The sequence below is a fragment of the Chironomus tepperi genome, unplaced genomic scaffold, assembly GCF_022539635.2.
Source record: "Chironomus tepperi strain 1889 unplaced genomic scaffold, CSIRO-AGI_Ctep_v1 contig_93, whole genome shotgun sequence".
Classification (NCBI taxonomy): domain Eukaryota; kingdom Metazoa; phylum Arthropoda; class Insecta; order Diptera; family Chironomidae; genus Chironomus; species Chironomus tepperi.
In genome coordinates this window covers 1752497-1774737 of record NW_027226215.1, presented here as the reverse complement: position 1 = coordinate 1774737, position 22241 = coordinate 1752497, and the positions used below count along the sequence as shown (strand labels likewise).

The 22241-nt window shown below is 32.7% G+C and overlaps 1 protein-coding gene across 4 annotated transcripts in view; it reads left to right on the top strand.

The window, feature by feature from the left end:
• Nucleotides 1–22241, top strand: part of LOC139086977 (rap1 GTPase-activating protein 1-like) — a 94767-nt gene that overhangs the window by 64111 nt on the left and 8415 nt on the right. The window lies entirely within an intron of this gene.

Here is a 22241-nt window from a genome sequence, read left to right as displayed (position 1 = left end):
AGGAACTTGGAGGGTTGGAAATGAATTTTCATGCGAAAAATAAGAATGAAAGATGTTGTTTGCTTTGAGTGAGGTAACGAGTTTAAACATAAATAGAACCGAAAAAAGAGTTCAAACAAATGTTTCGAGTTGCAGAACAAAAAAAAAGGTTCAAATTTGGATGTAATAAATTTAGCAGAAAAATGACAATAATAGATGAATAATTCTTGTGGAAATTCTTTTGAGATAAATTATTAAAAAGGCTGTCTTTTATTGTTCTTCAGCAAAATTATAAGGAAACCCCAAAAATTCTTTTTTTAACAAATTGTTAATGTCACAGTCTGTGTGCTCACAAAGCACTTTTGTGTACCCAAAGTATAATTTTTTGTCAACCATATAATTATCCCAAGAAAATTTCACGCAATGGACAATTTCATTCATCCGTGGTTAACAACAAAAACTTTTGTTGATTCATCATTTGCAAAGCTTGAGTTAATTCTGTACTTAAGAATTCAATACAATACTTGAAGACTTAGATAGTCATGTTCAAAGAGTTCTATAGCCTTGATTTAAAAGCTTCTTACTGACAAAGAGCATGATCACCTTAAATATACTAGGATTGCATGTTCTTGAACGTAGCTCTCAGCTTACTCTGTTCTTGAGAGCACGTTCTTTGCCTATTAGCTAGCCCTACAATTTTACACTTCAGTTACTGATGTATTATACCTGATAATAATAATGATATAGGGTTCCTGGCGATGCGTTGTGAGAATTCCAAGGCGCTAGCCGGATTACAATACGATTCCGATCGACGATAAATGAAGAATCTATTGAACCCATCCCTGAACAACCCGAAGGGCGCAAATCTGTTGATTGATCAATGATCCATGCAGAAGTGACTCTGACTTGATGACGAATGTGTTTAAATCCAAAGTGAATAACACAAATCTGTTAATCGATCCGAAATTTAGTAAAAGGTCAGAGTGACTCTGGCATAGAGCTAGAATCATTTTGAACCGATTCGGATTACACCAGAGTCACGCTGACCTGGAGAAGGATTTCGGATCGATTAACTACTGATATGGTACCGGAATTAGTTTAAACTGATTCAGTTGACTCCGACATCATACTAGAGTCTGGTGCCAAATTTTTGGATCAGCTATTCGGGCAAAATTCAACAACATTCCGAATCTTAAATTAAAAATTACCATAAAATCAGCAACAAAGATCGCCGTCAGAAAAACTTTTACTTCCTCAAAACCTTTGTCCATTGTAGACATTCCCATCGTTGATGACGGGAAATAATTCTATTTACTTTATAGTTTTCACATTTTTTTTTGGCATTTCATGAATAAACTTAAAGAACAAAAAAAAGTTGATTTCTTTCTTTTCCGCCATACAGCCACATATAGCCACCGCCACAAAAATAAATTTTGCAAATGCTTTAATCTGTCTTGAATGAAAGAATAATAACCTTTAGCTGTTGCCTTTTCTTGAGGTATGAGAGAGAGACGCTTCTTTAGAGACATTGAGATGTACTTTTTACTGTAGATTTTTTTTTATGAATGATACACAGCTTTCTGTTAAATTCAACAACAGAACTCGAGAAGACAATACATAGCGAGTCGAGAACAAAGAACATTCAAAATTACTTTCTTTTATTGTATATAACTGTTGCTGAAAAGTTCCAAGAAAAATTGAATGGAAAAAGTGGAAACAATATTGCTTGAGCATATTTAGAAACAGATTAGAATGAGTGAAATGTTACAGATATAGAAAGAAAATTACTGAATTAAAACGGTATAGCCATATTTTATTCATTTTCATTGAAAATTTTCTATATCGAACATACTGAAATTGGAATCATTTTCCCGCTGTAATTTTATCTCTAAAGTTATCATTATAAAGATAATTCATGCTATGATATTTCAGACTGTAACTCATCATTTCTGTTTTGGCATTGAAAGATTTACTTTTTTGTGTTTATCGGAAACTTTTTTCCATTTGAATCATTAAAAATCCATAATGTGAATAGATTTCTAGTTGTCAGGGTTGTTGGCCAGGCATCTAAAATTGACTTCTTATTACCTGTAAATGCTAGATAATAATCTCGACTTACATTACTTACCGTGCATAATCTATTGATATATTAAGGAAATGAACAAATAACTACCTGTTGTTCTTCTTTGACACATTATCTACTGTTGCTCGTAATTCAATTATTTATAGCATTTGCATTCTTTTAACGGTATTTCCTTATTTATGTGGAGGGATTGAGGGATTGATTTAAAGAATTATGGCTCAGTACTTTAGAATGTTTGTTTGCTTATAGTCCGAACAGCACAACAAGTTGTTTAGAGCTTCTATATGTCGTTGTACCCTTGTAGGCATAAGAACTTGCTCTCAAGAGTAGAGCAACGATTGCAAGCATACTTATCTAGTATATTTCAGATTAGCAAACATTCTAGAGCATGCTTTTTACCTGTCAGGGATATATACAGAAATTCGAACAGGACATCGTATTTGCTAGAGCATCTCAACGTCGCCGTATATACGGTAAGACGATAAGCTGTCCTGACGACACCGTGACATCTGATAGCTATCCATTTTTGTGTCGAAAAATGTAATTTGCCATATTGTACCACTCGGGTTAAGAAGTCAATTTTAGCTTTAACCTCAAACTGTATAATGTAGCAAACTATATTTTTCACCTTAAAAACGGATCATAATCAGCTATCAAGGGGCCATTAGAGCAACTTAGTGACTTTCTGTTAATACTGTGATGTTGCCGTACCCAAGTGAACACAGTGTGCAGCTCGGTAACATGATGTTGCCTTTATATCATGATTCAAAAGTAATATTTTTGAAAACATTATCCACGAGCTACTCTCATGCTTACAAACAAATTTCCCTTGAGTTTTCAGCTATAAATACACAACTCTGTCCATCAAAAAAATTATTTTGTTTGTCTCCTGTGAGAATGTGTTACAAAAATGACCAAGATCTCTCTTCTTCATGAAAAAAAAAAACTTTCGTATTTTTGTGGGAAACTAAAAAAAAGTTTTAAATTTTTCATGGAAAATGTGTTATTTTAGGTAATGTCACTGTGAAAATGATTAATCGAAAAATCAGAGATAAAAATGTATTTTTCAATGAAAAATGGAGTAATTTTATGAATATTTCATGTTTTATCGTCAATTGAAAATTCTATTCCTAGAATAGAGCATAGCAAAAAAAAACAGCATAGCAGATGATTCTTCATCAATGTTATTTTATAATCAATAAATCATTATAATGGAAAAGGCGTTAAAATAAAAATGAGAATTTAAAGTTCATTTGACGTAATTCAATACTTTTGAGTCAGGGACGTAGGCAGAGATTTTGTTATTCCTCGGTCCCACAGACATATTTTTCATCAAAATCTTGAATTTTGTTTGAAATTCTCGGATGGGGGTCCATGCTCATCCAACGACCCCCCTCCTAGCTACACCCCTGCTATGCACAAACCGAGATCTTGGATCAAACGCCCGAAAGGTTAAAAATAGCAATTTTTATTATAAAATTGTTGTTTTAATTTTGGAAGTATCGTGATTTACTGGAATAATTTAGTATTAATGTCACACAATTTTTCTTCATACATACATAAAAGGTAGAATAATCTTTGTACAATATGTGATCATGTTGAATGAGCATCCATATATGTATTGAAAAGCTATTGATTTATTTATTCTATTGATTTTCCTACGGAAATCATTATGGATCGAATTACTTATGGCTCTTGCTCAAAGCTTTGAGCTTTTGACATCATTAGATGTTCTGAGATTTATTTATTTATTTTGAGAGCATCATTACAGTTTCTTTTATTTGTTCTCTAAATTTGGAGGGGAAATAAATGAATTAGATCATCGTAGTTTTAAGTCGTCAGAATGTTTGGATAGTAATTAAATCTTGTGATTTTGAAATGCGACTATGTCCGAGCGACACAGATGAAGAATGCTAATCCATAGAGCTATTAAGACTACTCTAAATGCCTTTTACTGACACCAAATGGAAGTTGCCTCCGTTAGGCGTCCATTATTAATGATGGCAGCATACAAATGGATAAATTGAGAAAAATTGGTACGAGGTCCCAAGGATGCCTCATAGAAACTGCTATCTGACACCGTGGATGCATCAAATGGATGCATGGTGTCTAGCCATTTGAATGCCTCATGAATTCCTCGTGGAGCTGCCATCTGATATCATGGACCATGACTAGACTCATGGATGCCTCATGGAGGGCTAGACACCATACATGTAGTGGCAATAAAAGAGGCCTATCGTAGTCTTTATAGTTCCATGGCAGAGCATTCTTCATTTTTATCGCTCGGGATGCTTGAACAACATTAATTAAAAATGGTTCCAAAGATCTTTCGATTTAATAAATTCTAATTTTTAAAGACGTTTCACAAGATGTTAATTGAGAACGAACAGTAAAGCAATTTAGCCTAGTTGTCTTATCACAGTATGGAAATTGCTAGTTTTATCTAGATTGTCATCATCTTATCTAAAGAAAACTCAATGTCATAAGCTTATCTGAATTTTATATCATTGAATTGTTCCATTGAAGACATTAAATCCTTCATCATCATCATCATTTAGCCTCAATAGATTTCATCATGCGAATTAAAATTCATAAGACGAGATTTTACGGCAAATTTGCAAAGAATAAATTAATAGCCTAATATCAATTAATTGAAACAATGCCTTAATTCAATCCATAGAAAGATTATGAAATTTTCTCAGTCCAATTAATTATAAATGCTGATATTAAGCTTTTCTGGAAACAATAAATTCACCACTCAAATTACCTAATTTCCTTTCCAAAATAAAGTAAAATAAATTTGCTGCCTCGAGAAGAAAAATCGCTAAAAAATCAATATTTTTATTGAGTAATCCACTCAAATTAATAACGGTAAAATAGTTGAGGCACTAACCAGCTGTTGAATTGAAAGGCATTCAATTTTTGATAAAGTTATAATTTTCAATTTACGAGATCAAATTGGTGGTGCTTAGCAGCTGGCAATAATTTTTTAAAAAAGTCTATATTAAATTGTATCATTGTTTGTTTTTTGTTTCATCGCTCCGCTATCGTTTTGCTCATATACTGTGTAAATTGAACGAAATCATATGTGGATGTGGATGTACAAAAAAAAGAAGAAAGATAAAAATTTACAATATTACTCGACCTTCGAGAGCGACTTTGGCTCTTTTTTGTGCCATTTTTTTGTGCGAATTAATTTCCAAATCTTGAAAAAGAAATCCTCGATTTGAAAAACAAGATCCAAGTCAATTCTATGACCTAAAAAAACCAAAATTCAGTAAACTAAAAATCAAGGCATTGGGATTTAAATTCATCTGGATGAAAGTTTGTTTTTGTATCGGATGAAACAATTTTAAGTGTCAATGCATTGCTCCAAATAACTTTCCAATAAATTTATTAAGGATTTTGTCTTAAAACGGTTTTTAAAATTCAAAATTTTCAACAGTCTTTTGCAATTTAATTTTATTGAAAGCAACGCTTCAAAAATGATTTTTGTTTTATGTTTTAAATGAAAAATCATTTATTAACATGTTTAGAGATAGTTTTGAGTTTCAAAACTAATTGATTCCGGAATAAAATGATGGCACAGAGCCTATGCTTCAAATCCGAGTACTCTACGATATTTAATTGCTGAGATATCGCTCCTCATCTACCCAGCCAACCACTCAGTCGATCAAAATGGAATCATAAGCATCATTTGTTTAAAAAACTGCGCTAAAAATCAGCGCTTATGCGGAATGGATTTGGCAAACATAAACACATAGCCGACAAGATGAAAAAGCATGTTATCTTTTCCTTTTCATCCACATGTATCGTAATGTTTCGTGATTAATTCACGATTTAGTTTAAATTTCTTCCTCTATTTTATGTTGTTATTTTTTATAACAATTGAGAGACTAGCTAAGTAATTTTCATTTAATAGCGGTTGAGAATGTCAATGAACCCCCTTTTTAAGTTTAAATGACTCTGTTGCTTTGCGATATTTTCCTGTGAAGAATTTATTGTTATTTTGCTTCTAACTTAATCTCAAATATCGTGTGATTCTTTCGCCTCAAACAGAAGCTAAAAGTCATTAAGCAGAACAGAATTTCTTCGTTTTTGCCTTTATTTTACTCTTAATTGGCAAATATTTACATTCATTCGCACATATCTTGTGAAAATATAAAGTATAAAATCACATTCGAGGTTCTTTTTTGTGGAAAATGTTCAAACAAATTAATCGTAAACGATCTCGTTCTTTACACTTACTGCAACATGGAAAATTATGTGATATACTTTTGCCATTTTTATTTCTCTCACTAAATAGCAAATTAAATTAATTTTCATTATTCTCTTCTCATTTTATTTTATAAGATGAGATGGTAATGAGAATGGCACGTTTTGGGTGCTATACTGCTTGTTCTTCGACAATTTATTATGCTCAACATATTTCGTTACATTACAATCGTCTTCTTCCAATTTTCTCGTGTGATTTTAAGTGTATACATTTATCTTACTGTTTATTTTCCTTATTTGTTTGAGTAAGATTTTTGAATTCAATTTTTTTCCCATCTCTTTCGGTCGGTTCCAAATGTTTTAATGCAATGTTGTCCAAACTTATATGTGAAGGGAATGGGCCTTGATAGTTCACTTAGCATGGTGCAGATCACGAAAGTTGGTGTTGAATTTCAAATTTCGAGTTCGAATCCTCCGGAATTTTAGATTCTTCAGCTTCTTTAGTGCAGCAGTCTAATGACGAAAACTAAGAATTCGGGTATAATAATAATAATTTGTGCCACAGCACACCAGACGGTATGACACTATCGAAACCACACATGACATACGGTTCATGACATTTTAGAACTAACAGACTAGTGTACCCCAGCCCACAGATTACCCACCACTGATTTACCGTCTTCATGTTTCAAACACACTTGTGTGCTCTTTCACATAATATAATATTCTCTAAATGGATTTACTATTTTATACCTACGCTAAGTAAACTAATCTAATAAAAATAAAATCCATGTGGGGAAATTCATGGAAAAAATAGATTCATTCTAATCCATTGTTTGTGATGAATGTTATCTTCAATTTTCAGTAGTTTTCTAACAAGTTAATGTGTATGAGAATGTTTGAGGTTTCTTTGTGGATTATTTTTTTTCTACGTCCATTCACACATCCGTTCTTAAATGTTGACCGACAAAAATCCGTTTTCTAACCAAATTAATATTTTTGTTTGTGGAATTTATTCTTTTTTGGATTAATTGATGTTTGTCAAGTGAATGTTAACTATAATGTTAAAGTATAGTCTCATACCTTGAGGTTCCAAAATATGAAATCCAGATTCGGACCTTCACTTTCTTGTAAATAAATAAAAAGAACTTCACAATTAAATGATTTCATTTTATTAAGGTACATTAATTACTTACTTCGCTGGCTATACAGATCAACTCGATAGCAGGCAAAGAATATGCTTTCATGGTACAGGAAGACCACTACGGTACCCAAAAGCGGCATATTTGCCTGTTAGAGCAAAGAGCTTTGTCATCTTAGATATATGTACTAGATGAGCATGTTCGTGAGCGTTGTTCTCAGCTTATTCTGCTCTTAAAATAAAATTTGGAAGTATACTTAATCAGTGCAATTGATCATGCTCAATTTTGTGAGCATGTTCCTTGTCCAGACGCATTTACATGGCCTTCCTCACATAGCGCCTAAAACTGGCTACCTATTCCCAATACCGCGCGAATAGCCTTCTACCAATTTCCAATAACCAAGCGCTGCCAAGTTCAATACTGCCTCCATCATAAGCTTCCCTTTAACTCAATGGCATTAAAGCCTTTAATTCCCAAATGACAAAAATTTCTCGTAGCTTCACTGCCAATTCTGTAATAAAATCACATTCAAGACAGTTATGTTGCCATCATAAGAACCAAATGCTACTCAAAAAGCCCTTTCCATAAAGTTTCTAATTTTATTTCAATTTCTTTGTCTTCTTAAATTGCTTTTCTTGAACTTGACACGAATGCTGATTGTAATCAATATTTTAAAAATCTCTCCCATCATTTTTTATAATTAAATTTTTTGTGTCTGTGTTGAAACAAATTCATTTTAAGCTGAAAAAAAATACATAATGAAATGCTAAGTCAGCTTGTTGGCTCAACAGCTTGTTACCATGTCTTCAACAAAATGTCTAAAAATACACAACTAAGTCATCAAATTTAATATGCAAAATCTCTTCTAAATACAATTTTTTAATTCATTAATATTCAGAGGCAGAAACTTCATAAATTGTCCAACATGAGTCACACAGTGTCACATGAAGCAAATGTTGAGAATTTGTTTTGTATTTCTCTTGCATACCGAAAAATAAAGACTTGGTTACAAAATATCACATAGTTATGTAATGTGTAAGTGATTAATGTTATAAATCACAATAAATTAGTGATCTATTGCTCACATGATATTTTGACCCATATTTTTTAACACAAACAAGCTGAAAACTTCCCACACATCAACTGGATTACTTAATAGTTTAGGGAAATTAGAGACCTTATGTAAAGAATCTTTTCGTACGCATATAAATCAACGAGTTTATGCTGCATAGATTAAACTATTTACAAAAAAAATCTTGAAGGAAATTGAAAGAAGATAAATGAGTGAGTGAGATCAACATGCTTAAAAATCAACATTCATGTTATTTGAGTGAAATTGATGATTTTGCATTAAATATTCAGGCGTGAAAATTAAAATTTATGCTGGGTTAAGAAGTCAACTTTTTCTTGGGGAGATTATTGCATTAAAAAATGAAAAATTACCAATTTGATGGATTTAATCTCAACGAGACAGCAGCACAAATTGAAAAAAGTAAATATTAAACAAGGCAGTCATACCGAGAACTGGTTTATTGAATTTCGTGCCGCAAAAAAAATAAAATCCGCAAATGTGGGTCATTTATTATTTGAACAGAAAAAAGTAATATGTGTAAGTGCTACAATTTCCCATAAATGTGCCTACCTTAATAACCTTTGCCACAAGCTAGAAAATTACTATTTTCCACAACTCAAACTTACCCAACATACCTCAAACTGACATTTTATGCTGCAAATCAATAATGTTAATGTCGACATACTCATGATTGTTGTGTGCACACGAGAAATTCATCAAAATAAAACATAAAATTATGGAAACAAAATTACAAAAATCATCGTGTTATTATCGAGGGACTTATGCGCATTTTTGAATCAGCAATTAGGAGCTGATGACCAATTTTATTCATGGCAAGTTAATAAAAATGCGCTAGAAACATGATTTTATGGGATTTACTACATTTTTTGACCTAAAATCAAGATCCAGTAGACTATTCTTCTCTTCTCCGACTCTTAAACAAGATGCAGTTAGATCCAGGTCACTTTCCTGAACATACAAGGAACATACTCATGGGTATACTCTCAAAATTGAGCATGATCATCTATAACTATAAAGAATGCGTATACTCATTAACACGATCGTTGAATTGAGTATTCTTATTGTCTGTTAGGGTTCACGACTCAAAAAACAAGATCCAGTAAGATTTAAGTCACAATGCAACAAATTGTTGAATTTCATGATTTAACAAATTTTTATAATTCAAACTTTTTCAGAAAACATTGTGAAAACATTGAAGAACATTTTAAAACAATGAAAATGTGTTCGTAAGGAAAAATTGTTAATTTTAGTATTTACGAATCGATTCGAAATTTTTGAATGAACATTGCCTCAATAACTCTATTAACCTGAGCTAATACAAAAAACTAGAGCTCTCAACGATGTCTGGTAGCTGAGATCTCGCGTCCAGTCGACCGGACAATCGAACAAAGTGTATTATTAAGCTACCTTTGTGGAAACAAGCTTCATAATTGCGCTAAAAAAGAAGTGTAATAAAAATCGAAAATGTCTCATCACGATGGACTGATTGAAATCATGCAAAAGTTGTGACATTAGAAAACTGTCAGGTTAATTATAAGTTCATTAGTAGAAAATGTGAATATAAATACAGTCATCATAATCCTTCATCATCATAATATTGCTTTCACGAGCTTCCATTCGGAAATTGTTAACAATTAACAAATGACAATTTATTTGAAAAAAAAAATGTTTTTAATTTCATTTTATATCAAATTAATTTATAATTTAATAATAGGTACGTACATTGAAAATATATTTTATGCGTGTTAAAATATATAATGTTTTTATTATCGTCACAAGAGGAATGGCACACAAAATAAAAAATAAAAATCAATGAAACAATTTTATTGCGACGTGCCAGAGTGAGAAAATGTACAGAAAAATTAATTTTATTTCCATCATCTATGTTTCCATGATTATTTTAGAGCATCAGATGCAATGTTGTCTTCCAGCAATTTTCCTAAGGCATACATAATCTGGAATGAGTATTGCCAAGTCGTGATGCTTGATTTCTTTATAAATAATTGTGTTGCTGTATATTTTCTATACTTGGTATGTATGTTCCTTGTTGCTATTTTTCTACCTTAATCTTCTTTTATTTACGTCAGTGCTGTTCAAACATTTTAGTGCCATTGCACATTTTGGTTGTGAGTCGATAACGAAATCGCACACCAGGGGAATTGAGGAAGCTAAAGTAGGAAATTGGGGAATCCGAAGTCTGAATTCAAAGCTGTCCATATACCATGAGTATACATTCTCGTGGTATGCCATGATATCGCTAAATACACAGCTGAGCGAGATATGCTCCGGGAACAGTGAATTATAGAATATAGTTAAAGCCTATCTTAAACATCTAGTCTGAAGGGTGGCAGACTCACAATCAGGCTACAGATGATAAGGTTACAACAGACCATTTCCGAAATCATCTTATAGAAGGAAAGCAACTTAAGGTAAACATGAAAGCGCACAGGTAATACGGCTCATGGGGTTTACAAAGAAATGTGACTTTATGCTAGTGTGCCGCGGCACATAGCTTGCACTACACTGATTCACGTCATCAACAATGAAATGTTGCATTCAAAAAAGTGACAATCTGTTGCAATACCTGCAATTTTCGAGTACTCAACATCAAAATCCCGTTATAAATGAATAATCTCATTCAAATTGTCTGGATAACAGCACTGATCCAAAGCATAATGTTTATGCAAAAAATGAAAACAAATACAAAATGAGCAGAAAAACAATTTTTTTTTCGTTCTTGTCTAAAAATAGACTGTCAAGATATCTCTTTTCTCTTTCTATTCCTCACTCATATTTGCACGCTGTCTAAATAAAAAGTCTATTCGAGTCATAAAAGAAAATATTGCATGACATCACAGACACAATGAAATATTAAAGATGGCACACAAAAAAATGGAAAAACTAACATGCAAAATAAAAATTATAAGCTTACGTAGTATTTTTAATGCTGGAAATTATTTTTGTACAGCATGTTGAGGAAGTTGTGCAGACGATATGATGAGGCGCTTTTTAATCAAATATTTGATATTTTATGTTAATTTGCGTAGAAAATTTCAATCTGATATGGAATTTAATTCGTTAGTCTTCAACTTTCTCATAGATAACGAGCTTGCTGAGTTCAGAGTGTGCTCTAGATTCTCTGTTTGCATGCAAAACGTCATGGCATGAAAATTGATATGGTCTTTACATGCTTAAACTATCGCTGTTAAATCTGTACACAAATTTTTTTGTTTACCGAGCGACACAAATGAAGGAGGTTCTGGCATGGAGCATGAGACGATTAAATGGCGGTCATATGGCTACGATTCAACTAGTTAACCATGTGGCATGGAGTCGGTCATATGACATAGAGTCGGTCATATCATATGAAATCGGCCATGTGACATGAAGTCAGGCATATAGCATGGAGTCGGTCACATGGCAAGTTTCTGGTACTGCAATTAACCATGTTGTTGAAGTCATCCATGTGACATCACATGAAGTCGTCCATGTGACATCACATGAAGTCGTCCATGTGACATGAAGTCAACCATATGTTGCTCGGGTAAGCAAGCAAAAATAGTTCATTGTCAAGCATCACAAAATAACATTAATGCAAAATTGAGAACACAATCAATTTTAATGCTGGAAAATTGTGGCTTTTTCCTTCAAGCGTTGCTAGCTCAAATCGTGTAAATTACCATCAAGCCTAATATTTTAGCAACCTTGCAACTCGTCCATTCAACCATACAATCAACCAAAGTGACTTATTGCCTATTATTTTTCGCAAATGCTCGCTAAAAAAATCAAATAGACTCCAAAAATGCGATTTTTCAATCTTCGCCGTGTCGCTTTTTTGACAATTTTTATTTTATGCTTAAAATGTCTACATTTTTTGTCATTCAAATTAAATGACTTTTTTTTGTTGTTTATGCCTTCCACATGACGAAATGCACAAAAATCTCCGTTAAGTCTCAAAAAATTTAATTATCTCAATTGTCTCACTCGGTTAGGTAAGAATGAATAAGATTGGATACATTGAATGTGTTAGGTCAATATTGCTGAACATTAAAAAATAAACAATTGTCCTTGAATAGCTATTTCTTTTTCTAATTTATTGCTATTTGACTAGTTTATTCTCATAAGAAAGGAAAATAACAACAAAAAGGTTTAACGCTGTTTTATATTCTAATACACAAAATATATGTATATATAATTTTTTTAGCATTGTTTCGCAAATTGGATTATGGTGTGAATTACATTTTGGGGTATTTAGCATTTGTATAATATATACAGTTACTGCGATGAAGCCAGTGGAACATTATAATTTGACTAAATTGTTTGTTTCTGTCTTCTGGTTTTTTAAATTATTTAAAATAAGCAGTATGCTTATTAACTAATAACAGGTCTGCAGTCTTGGGCGAACTATAAGGTATAGCAGAAAACTGCAGGCTTATGCATCTAAAATGCCAGCAGTTCTTAGACGCTATAGAATTTTACATGTTTGATGTGTACTTGTAGGAAGTTATAGAATCAGATCCAATCCGAGTGGACAAATATAAATTAGATCTAGTCATTAACTAGACATCAACTTCATTTTAAGTAATCTATTTTTGTCCATTCGGATGAGTTGCACCACATAGGAAGTAGAGCTCATATGGATTCTAAATGCAACCTAAACTTCGTATGGCTTTCAAATGGAGCCTTGTGTTGAATGGAAAATTTGACCTTTTAGAATCAAAACGTTTTTAGCAATTTTAAATGTTGTATTAGTCTATTAGACTTAAAGTTCCTCAGTCTTTTTAGCTAAAATCATTTCAATTCATTTTATGATGAATACATTGTTATAAGCACTTTTGACGGAAATCCAAACAATATGCTAGCTTTGTCAATTTTGTAGAGTCACTAAGATCAGCCATAACCTGCAATAAATATAACCTCAATCTTGGAATCCAGCAATAAAACTCTAGTCTATGTTGAACAAATTGAAACTTTATTCAACAACGTTCAGTGATTAGATTTGTAAGCCGAACTATGATATTGATCTACCAGAGTTGACAGGTTTTATTTAGCTAGTTGAATGTATGTAATTCGATATTGTAATGTTAATGTTGAATGTATGTTAAAGTTCTAAGAACTAGTAATGTCATCGTGATGCGATTTGTCGTCTTTAGAACTAGACTACAACTAGTAATGAGCAACCGTTCAGTTTTCGCGACACACCTTGGTTTTAAACCTGGACTGAAACCACACGGCAATTGTCGTTGCCAACTTTTTATGGTGACACACTGGTGTGCCACGTCACACATGTTGTCTTTCAATGAACTAGTCATATAGAACCCCACCATAGCAAGAATTAATCTGAGAGTTTCTTGCTAATTAAACTACAAATGTCATTTCTGCAATAAAACTTATAATTATTGCTTCAATTTCATTCACAATTCCAAAATGCGCTTCATAATCCAATAACAATCACAATCCCAATAGTTTAGTTATTTACATGCTGTTGTGTGGCTTGTGGCAAATAAATAGAAACAGAAGAAACGAAACAAAAACAAAACACAGATTTCGATTAAATCTATATGGTTTAATGATGAGAAAAACACCTGGAAAACATTGTATGAATCATCAGTGTATTTCAACACGCTATAAAATATAAATCTTACAATGTTGGAACAACATTGGATATAGAATGGAAATATATTTTATTGGTGTTTCTCAAATGCTAATTTAATTGGATCAATATGACGTGACGATAAACGATTCTATAATAATTTGAATGAGTAGAAACTTGGAATGTTTCTCTTTTTTTATTGGGGGCTATAATAGCTTCGAGTTTTGCTAATTACCACTATTATCTAATTGTTTGTTTGAATTTATTATGCTTAATTGAGATATTATTATTTATGTAATTTAATTTAGGTATAATAAGATACAAAAAGATTCGCGTAATTTTGTAAAACACTTAACAATGGCTATTAATTATGTTAATTTCTTTAGAACCTTTTTTAGTCATATTAGAATGTAGATTTATAGCCTTGGAATACAACAGAAAGTTCAAATTAATTTAATTTTAATTCTTTATCAATTAAAAAAGAGTTTACTTTATTCAACAAGATGTTCTCTGTGACACATTTTCATCGGGTGTGAAATTTCCATAACTCATAATTGTGGGGGTTGTTCACTTATTACGACACGCTCTTAGCAAGGGGTAGGGGACGGTTAGAATAAGGATTTAGCTTCTTATTTTGGTAGGTATAGGGGATCCTCCTCTAGTAAAATTCTTCAATTTTCCCCTAAAAATAGGTTTTGGGGTCAAATCCCCCTCCCAAAAAGGTGGCTACGCACCTGGTCTCATGGGAAAAGGAAAACTGTTTCATGAAGATTCAGCTACAGAGGAAAGGCATGGGGCATCAAAAAATCTATTTATTGCGTTCTTCAATTTTGTCAAACCCACGTCCCAAAAAGTAAGGGATTGCTGTGCACCTGGCTCGTAAGGGGGAGGAGGAAGTGTTTCATGGAGATTTCGATCCGAAAGAGAATCGGGAATAGAGTTAGAATGTCTATTTTTCACGTTACGTATTAACTGCACATCCCCACAGTTCTTCGTCATTTAATACAATTAAAAAGATATAAATTGTAGAGAATAGATTGAGGAAATTCCTTAACAAAAGTTTCATATCTTCTCTCATCAAGTGTCAACGGAAAATCCCAACAAATATCACTAAGACTATTCATAAAGAGAGCAACGGCTAGAGGAGAGGAAATTAAATTCTTGTCAATATTATGAAATTTTTTTCTCGTGCCTAAAAAACATGTTGTGGCTATGATGACAGAAATGTAATAAAGGATGTGAAACAGCTTCGAGGAACATAAGTGCAAAATTTTATTTTATTATATTAATTCTGGTACGTCTACATATTATTCAATAAAACACGTTGAAATATAAAATAAAAAAGTTGCACAACGACAGTAGGAAATGATAATCGAATGATTTACGCTGCCTGACTTAAGGATGTCAATTGGCAATTATATGGAAATCACGTTCAACACTTTACACGCATAGTTAACAAATAATCCAATCCAAGATTCGCATAAGCTGGTAAAAATAGATCGACTGTGCATTTTTCCATTATGAAATCTGTAAATTTTGCTATAAAATGTAAAAGAATTCATGCTCAAAAATGAAAATCTTGCGTCACTCACGAGGATCTCTCTCAGCTCTCAGCGGTGACTTTCTCTTGCGACTAATGTGTATAACATGGGCATGAGTAATAATGAAACGCAGCTTTACAAAATAAATAAAGTGATGAATGTAAAATATTCTTTTTTTCGAGACTTCACACCCAACAGAAATGTGGCAACACTGACAAAACAACAAATATGTATTTCATGGGTGTGTTTATAACTTTGGAGCCAAATCAATTCAGTTCTGCATAAAAAGGTCTCTCTTTTATAAAATTTTATTTTTAACAAACAAGCATTATTATTATGATTTTTGTACTCCTTCTTAATGTCAAAATTATGAAATGATTTTTGCAGATTTGATCTTTAAATCAGACTGCATTGTTTACTCATGTGTACGGAAGTGTTTATAGCGCATATTTTATATGAAATCATTAGTTTGATCTGCTTAAGCAATTTGAAGACGTTTTTATTGATTCAGAGATGTGGATTGCCCGAACAGCACAATGTATTGGCTAGGGCACTGCTACGACGACGTCTTGACAGCAAGACTTAAGGTTGCCGTGATGGCAAGACGTGAGGTAGCTGTGACGGCAAAACGGAAGGTTGTCGTAACGGCAAGACTTAAGGTGGCCATGACGACAAGGCGTAAGGTTGCCGTAACTGCAAAACGTATGGTTGACGTGATGGCAAGTCGTTAGGTTGCCGTGACGGTTGACTTAGATTTAATGCTTATGCTGAAAAATTGCAATTCATCGCTTCGTGCCGCTCGGGTTGTTCACTAAGACGTCATTTCCAATAGAGTAAGCTGTCCATATTTAGCTCCACATGATTCTATACTAAACTAATTAATTAAAGTACTCGAGAACCTCACTGAGATTCAAACTTTAAAGTCACGATCGCCTTAAAAATGTATATTAGTAGTCATGACTCATGAGTCATAAACCATTGCAGCTCATCACTACTCATAGAAGCAAGTAAAGTTAAACTTAAACAATAAGTATGGTTCATTAATGATGGACGAGCTTATTATAGGTTAGTCACCTTATAAATCCAAAAAAGAATGATCTCATCATTAATCTGTCTTACTTCCAACAGCAAAACAGCAAAAAAAAAATCATTCAGGGTCAAAGGTGCAATTTTTGACTCATAAATTGAGCGTACTTCCGACAAAATAGTTGCTAATTGCTGCCGACAATGTGAAACACTTATGCTTTCTGTTTAGAAATTCGATGGAACTTAATAGTTCGAGAGTGCATATGGAAGGAAATTGAAATGCGTTTATCTATGTTAGCTAGCGAACGCGCCCGCATTTTGATAATCTACATAAACTTATTGTTTACATGTATGGGAGTGAATTAAAATGCATTATTTATTTCATTGGAGTTTATATCTATATTTATGATGCATACATTCTATCTTGTATCAAATTTCACGTCAAATATTTAAATTCATTTTATATGCTTATTCAAATTTATGTTGCCTTGCTCTATCAATTTCCCAAAAAAAAACTATATGATAAACATAATACAGTAATTTATTTTTATGGAATTGAGTACGCACAAGCCCGTTAAGATGAAAATATAAAATGCACATATTGTAATCAAATGATTCTCATCATCACTTTATATAGTTCTGAACTACAACAATCAGATACAAAACAATTTACTGAACAACTGGGGCTCATTCAGTTGTTTCGGGAACGCTCTAAGGCAGTGGGTGACCTTTCGTTTTACGCGGCACACATTGGAGATAAATCTTGAACGAAACAGCACATCTCATTTTCAAGAATTTTTGGCGGCACACACTTACTTACTTCACTGGCCGTACAGATCAACTGTGATCCATGGCCTCCCTCAGATGTCGCCCAGTCCGATTCTCTCTTTGTGTTTCTTAGCGTTTGGTTTAAGGATGGCTAGCTAAGCCAACGCTCACTGTATTAACCAGAGCCTCGTTTGACTCCGCCACTATGTGGCTTGGATTGACGGTCTCCACCTCGCGAAGGTGAGGTTGATACTTGATGTGGTTAGGCTAAGTGTAGTACGTAACTGCATGTGTTTCGCATTCGCACAGCTTACGGAGATCAGGTTGCCCACACCTACTCTAAAGGGGATAGGAAAGGAGGGGGTAAGGAGAAAGTGGGGTGGGGGGTATTTGGCTCCATCTCAAGCAATGAGGGGGTTCCGGCTCAAAAGTCGCTTCCTCCCATTCCCTAATAACTGAACGAACCCCCAAAAGAGAAATAAATAAAGCAGTACGAATAAATTTAATTGAGTATAATAAGTATGATCATAAAGAAACGAAAATAGGTCCATTGTGAGCACTTTATGTCATTATGAATATGTAGGAGATTCTTTATATTTTTATTGTATTTAGGTGTTCCATTTAGTTTGAGTGAAAATGAATTAGAAATAGAAAGTTTATTATATCTCATCATTATTACAGCTAGTGAACTTAATGACCTCACTCACGATTTTTATTATTTATTTCTCATCTCGATTCAAAGTCGTCTGACTTTGCGTTTTTTCTTTTCTTGAAGATGGTGCTGGCTGTGACAGAGGGTAATTCAGGGGGAGGGGTTAGTGGTCAATCCAAGCCACTTCCTAACCTTTTGGGCAATTTTCTAGTGTTTTTCTCATTTGCAATTCTCATTTACGACGAGGAGGGGTCCCTCAAGTTGCTAGCTACACCTCTGCTGCTTCTGTGACAGAAAGAAACGAAAATGTGTAACGAAATAAAAGATTTCTTCTGTTTTTGCATTGAAATAGCCGAAATGTGTAATTTTATTTTTTCTTTTACATTCGTGGATAATTTTATGTACGAAATAAAAGTGAAATTTCTCGTGATTATGATAAATGAATGGCAAGTGCGCTAAACTGCTTCCTTATTACACTCATCTGACACAGAAGAGAGTAGAGCACAGATTTTTTTAAGAGACACATCTCGGAACATATAAAAAATCTTACTTTTCACTTTTGATTTTATTTTATTATTTGTGACTCTTTTCTTAACTTTCTTGCCTAATCGTCGCCTTGATCATTTCTCTGCTTTTATTTTCGTCAAGATTACAAAATCACTTTTCACTTCTTTTCGTCAGGCTTAATATAAACATCGTGAGTAGGAAGATGCTTTTATTGATACAAGCGCATTTGTTAATCAATGCTTGGATGTTTATTATTCAATCAAAAAGTTCTCAAACTCAAACTGCTGCCTACGAGTGTTTACTCAGACACAACTCTTAATGACGTTATCATTGCTAATTATGAGCCGTGATTTAACTTTAATATCTTGCTTATTTTAGAAGAAATTGACTAATAATCATAAACATGAGTGGGTAATTATCTGGGGCACTTGAAGCTTGTAATCTTATCAACTCTAAACTCAAATTTCAACACAAGTCTCTAATAGAATAGAGATTTCCCGAGTGGAATAGGCTGCGATTAGTCGACCCCATGTCTGGTGATAAACTTGATACATCATGACAAGCTCCACAAATGTCTACTTTTTAACTAGACATATGGTAGACTAAGCGCAGTCTAATCTACTCGGGATTGATCTAGCGGCTTTAATTTTCAGCTTACTCATCTTAAAACAGACAACTAGGGAGTCATTGTCAAATGAAACGCATGAAAATTTTAATTTAAATTTCTCTCTAGACCAGCAGGTTCCAAAACCGAGAACAGACCAAACCGGAGTCGAGTCGACTAAAATTGGCTTTTTCATACAACATCCAAGTCGACAAAAAGCACTGGCAGATTCTAATGAATATTTTCATAGACTTATAAATTCAATCAAACTAGATGTTACAATCCTTTGGCTTACAATTTTTATCAGTCTACATCCAAATAGACAAAAATATAACATAAATAGTTAATGCAATGTCAATTTCCCGTTGATATCTAGTTCTAAAATACTTTTGTCCATTTCGGATATCAAGGTATTATCAAAAGAAGCATGACACAGTTTTATACACCCTCAAAAATGTTGGATAGAGCAATTGAACGTTCCCTAAACTGTTTTTTGAGTACACAGTTCATCAAAGATCCAAAGTCATAAAGCTCAATCTTCTTGAAAAAATCTGCAGTTTTTTAAAAGGTCGTGAAATCAAAGCTGTACTTAAACATTTTTCACAGCTTTTTGAAGGTTCAACGAGCATGTGATCTGTATGTCGTTTGATGTAAAACGTTCCTTTCTATAATCAACGCAGCTGTTTCTAGTGGATATGAAACATTTTAGGGCTGCCTTAATGAGTTTTGAATGTCATGATTGACATTGTTAGTTATGCAAGTTTTTAGGGTTTGAAATTGGGATGAATTTTGTATGCAATTAAGTTGACTTGCTGAAACTTTTTCATTAAATGTCAGAATTAATTTTAGATGAATTTGAGTTCTGCAATTTTTTGGCATGAGCGAAGACTATGGGATACCCGGGTGGATGAAAATGGGGTATATTTAGTCAATACCTGACTTAATGGCAAGTTAATGTCAAAATGATGTCTAATTCTAACTAGGGTTTGATAAGTACATGAAACAATGCGCATGCATGAGCAGGATATGTTCAAAAATACATCCAAACCCCACCATTCCTTAAAATTTACAGCTACGCCTCTGAATAAGCCATATTTTCACTTCAGCTCTCTCATTCTTCTCAATTAGGGATTAATCATAAAATTCAAACTTTTACATGATAAAGTTTTCTTTTCGCACTAATAAAGATGCTTCCAAATTCAGTTTAACAGTTCATTAGCCAAAAATAGTTCATCTTAGAAAACCAAACGTCTGCATATTTATCTATGAAAAGTGAGAGTCAACATCCAACCGAAAATTTTTACAAGATAATGTCATTGACATGCAAATGATGATTTTTAGGATAGACATCGCTGAAATATTTTGACTTGAAGTCTTTTCTCAAAAAGAAAATAAACAAAAATTGCATTCACAGACTAAAAGAGACAGTCAAATTCCCCAAACAGCTTGCTTTCATCAAAAAACGACGAAGAAAAATAAACAATAAATAATAATAATATTTTTATTCACTTTATGATTCAATCATAAGCTTCTGCATCCCACTTTACTTTTTCCTTTACTATTCATGTATGCTGTACATGTTTATAATGAAAGCAAATGTAAATGGGAAAAAAACATGAACTTTGACAAATTACTGAGTAGGCAAATAAGCATTATTATTTATATTCCTTCCTGTACCATTAGCTATTTTTTTCTACAAATTAGTCATCAAGTTATGATGAAGTGAAATTAATGTGAACTACTTTTTAATAATGCTTATGACACAAATTATTTCGAGAGTACACTACATTCATTTTATAACAAACTAAGTAATATGTTCAATATGCTTACACATTTCATCGATCACATCATCAGCTTCACACAATTACTTACGTCATGCAAAATATATATATATATTGTGTGCGATACATTATTAAAGAGTATAATGAATAAAAATATATAAGAGGCTCTTAAATGGTAAAGATTTATTTTTTCTTTATTTCTCATCGTTATTGAGATATTCTATACAATTTTTCATGGCCTTTTTGTAATTGAGTATGACTACTGTCAGAGGATTGACTGACTGACTTAATCTTGAAAAAAAAGGCAAATTAAATATTTATGCAAATCAAACAGACTATTGAGATCAAATGGAATGGAATGGGATTGCTAAGTTTGACATGGGAAAAATACGTACGTCATTCAACTGACTCAATGAAATGTGGACGTAATAAAAGAGTTGAGGAAGATTAATGTAGATGACTTTGAGGTTTATGTAGTTAAAATTGCATTTTATTATGGAAAATTTTTACGTAAAAATAGAAAGATGAACGTAAAACATTGAAAGTTGTACGTAATACATTGAAAATTGTCCTTAAAATTTGAATTGTGTACGAAAACATTAAAAATTGTACGTAAAAACATTGAAAGTTGTACATAAAACATTGAAAGTTGAACGTAAGGCACTGAAATTTGTACAGTAAGCATTGAAATTTGTACGGAAATTTTAAATTTTGTACGAAAACGTTAAAAATTTGAATGTTGTACGCAAAAATTAAAAATTGTATGTAAAAACTTGTACGTAAGAGTTGAAAGTTGTATGTAAAAATTCGAACATTGTACGTTAAAATTTTACGCAATGCATTGAAAGTTGCACGTAAAATTTAAAACTTGTACGTAAAACTTGTAATCAAATTTAACAAAATTGAATGTTCAACCTGTAAATAAAACTCAAGTGTCGCGTGATTGCAATACAAAGTAATCCCTCAATTCATACGAAAATTTATTCACATACTTGACTTAATGAATATATAAATTTTATATATGCTCAATGCAAACGTATATAAATTGATTAAATTCAATAACAGCTTGATCTACTAGCAAAATACAGAACACGTTCTAATACATTTTAACACATTCTTACTTAATAGGCAAAAGCTACTTAAAATAATTATTCTAAATTGAAAATGCACTTCAATCAATCGCCTACAATGAAGTTTTTCTTACCAACCTCTTTTTTTTGCAAAATTGATGTATGTACATACACTCAATAAACATAT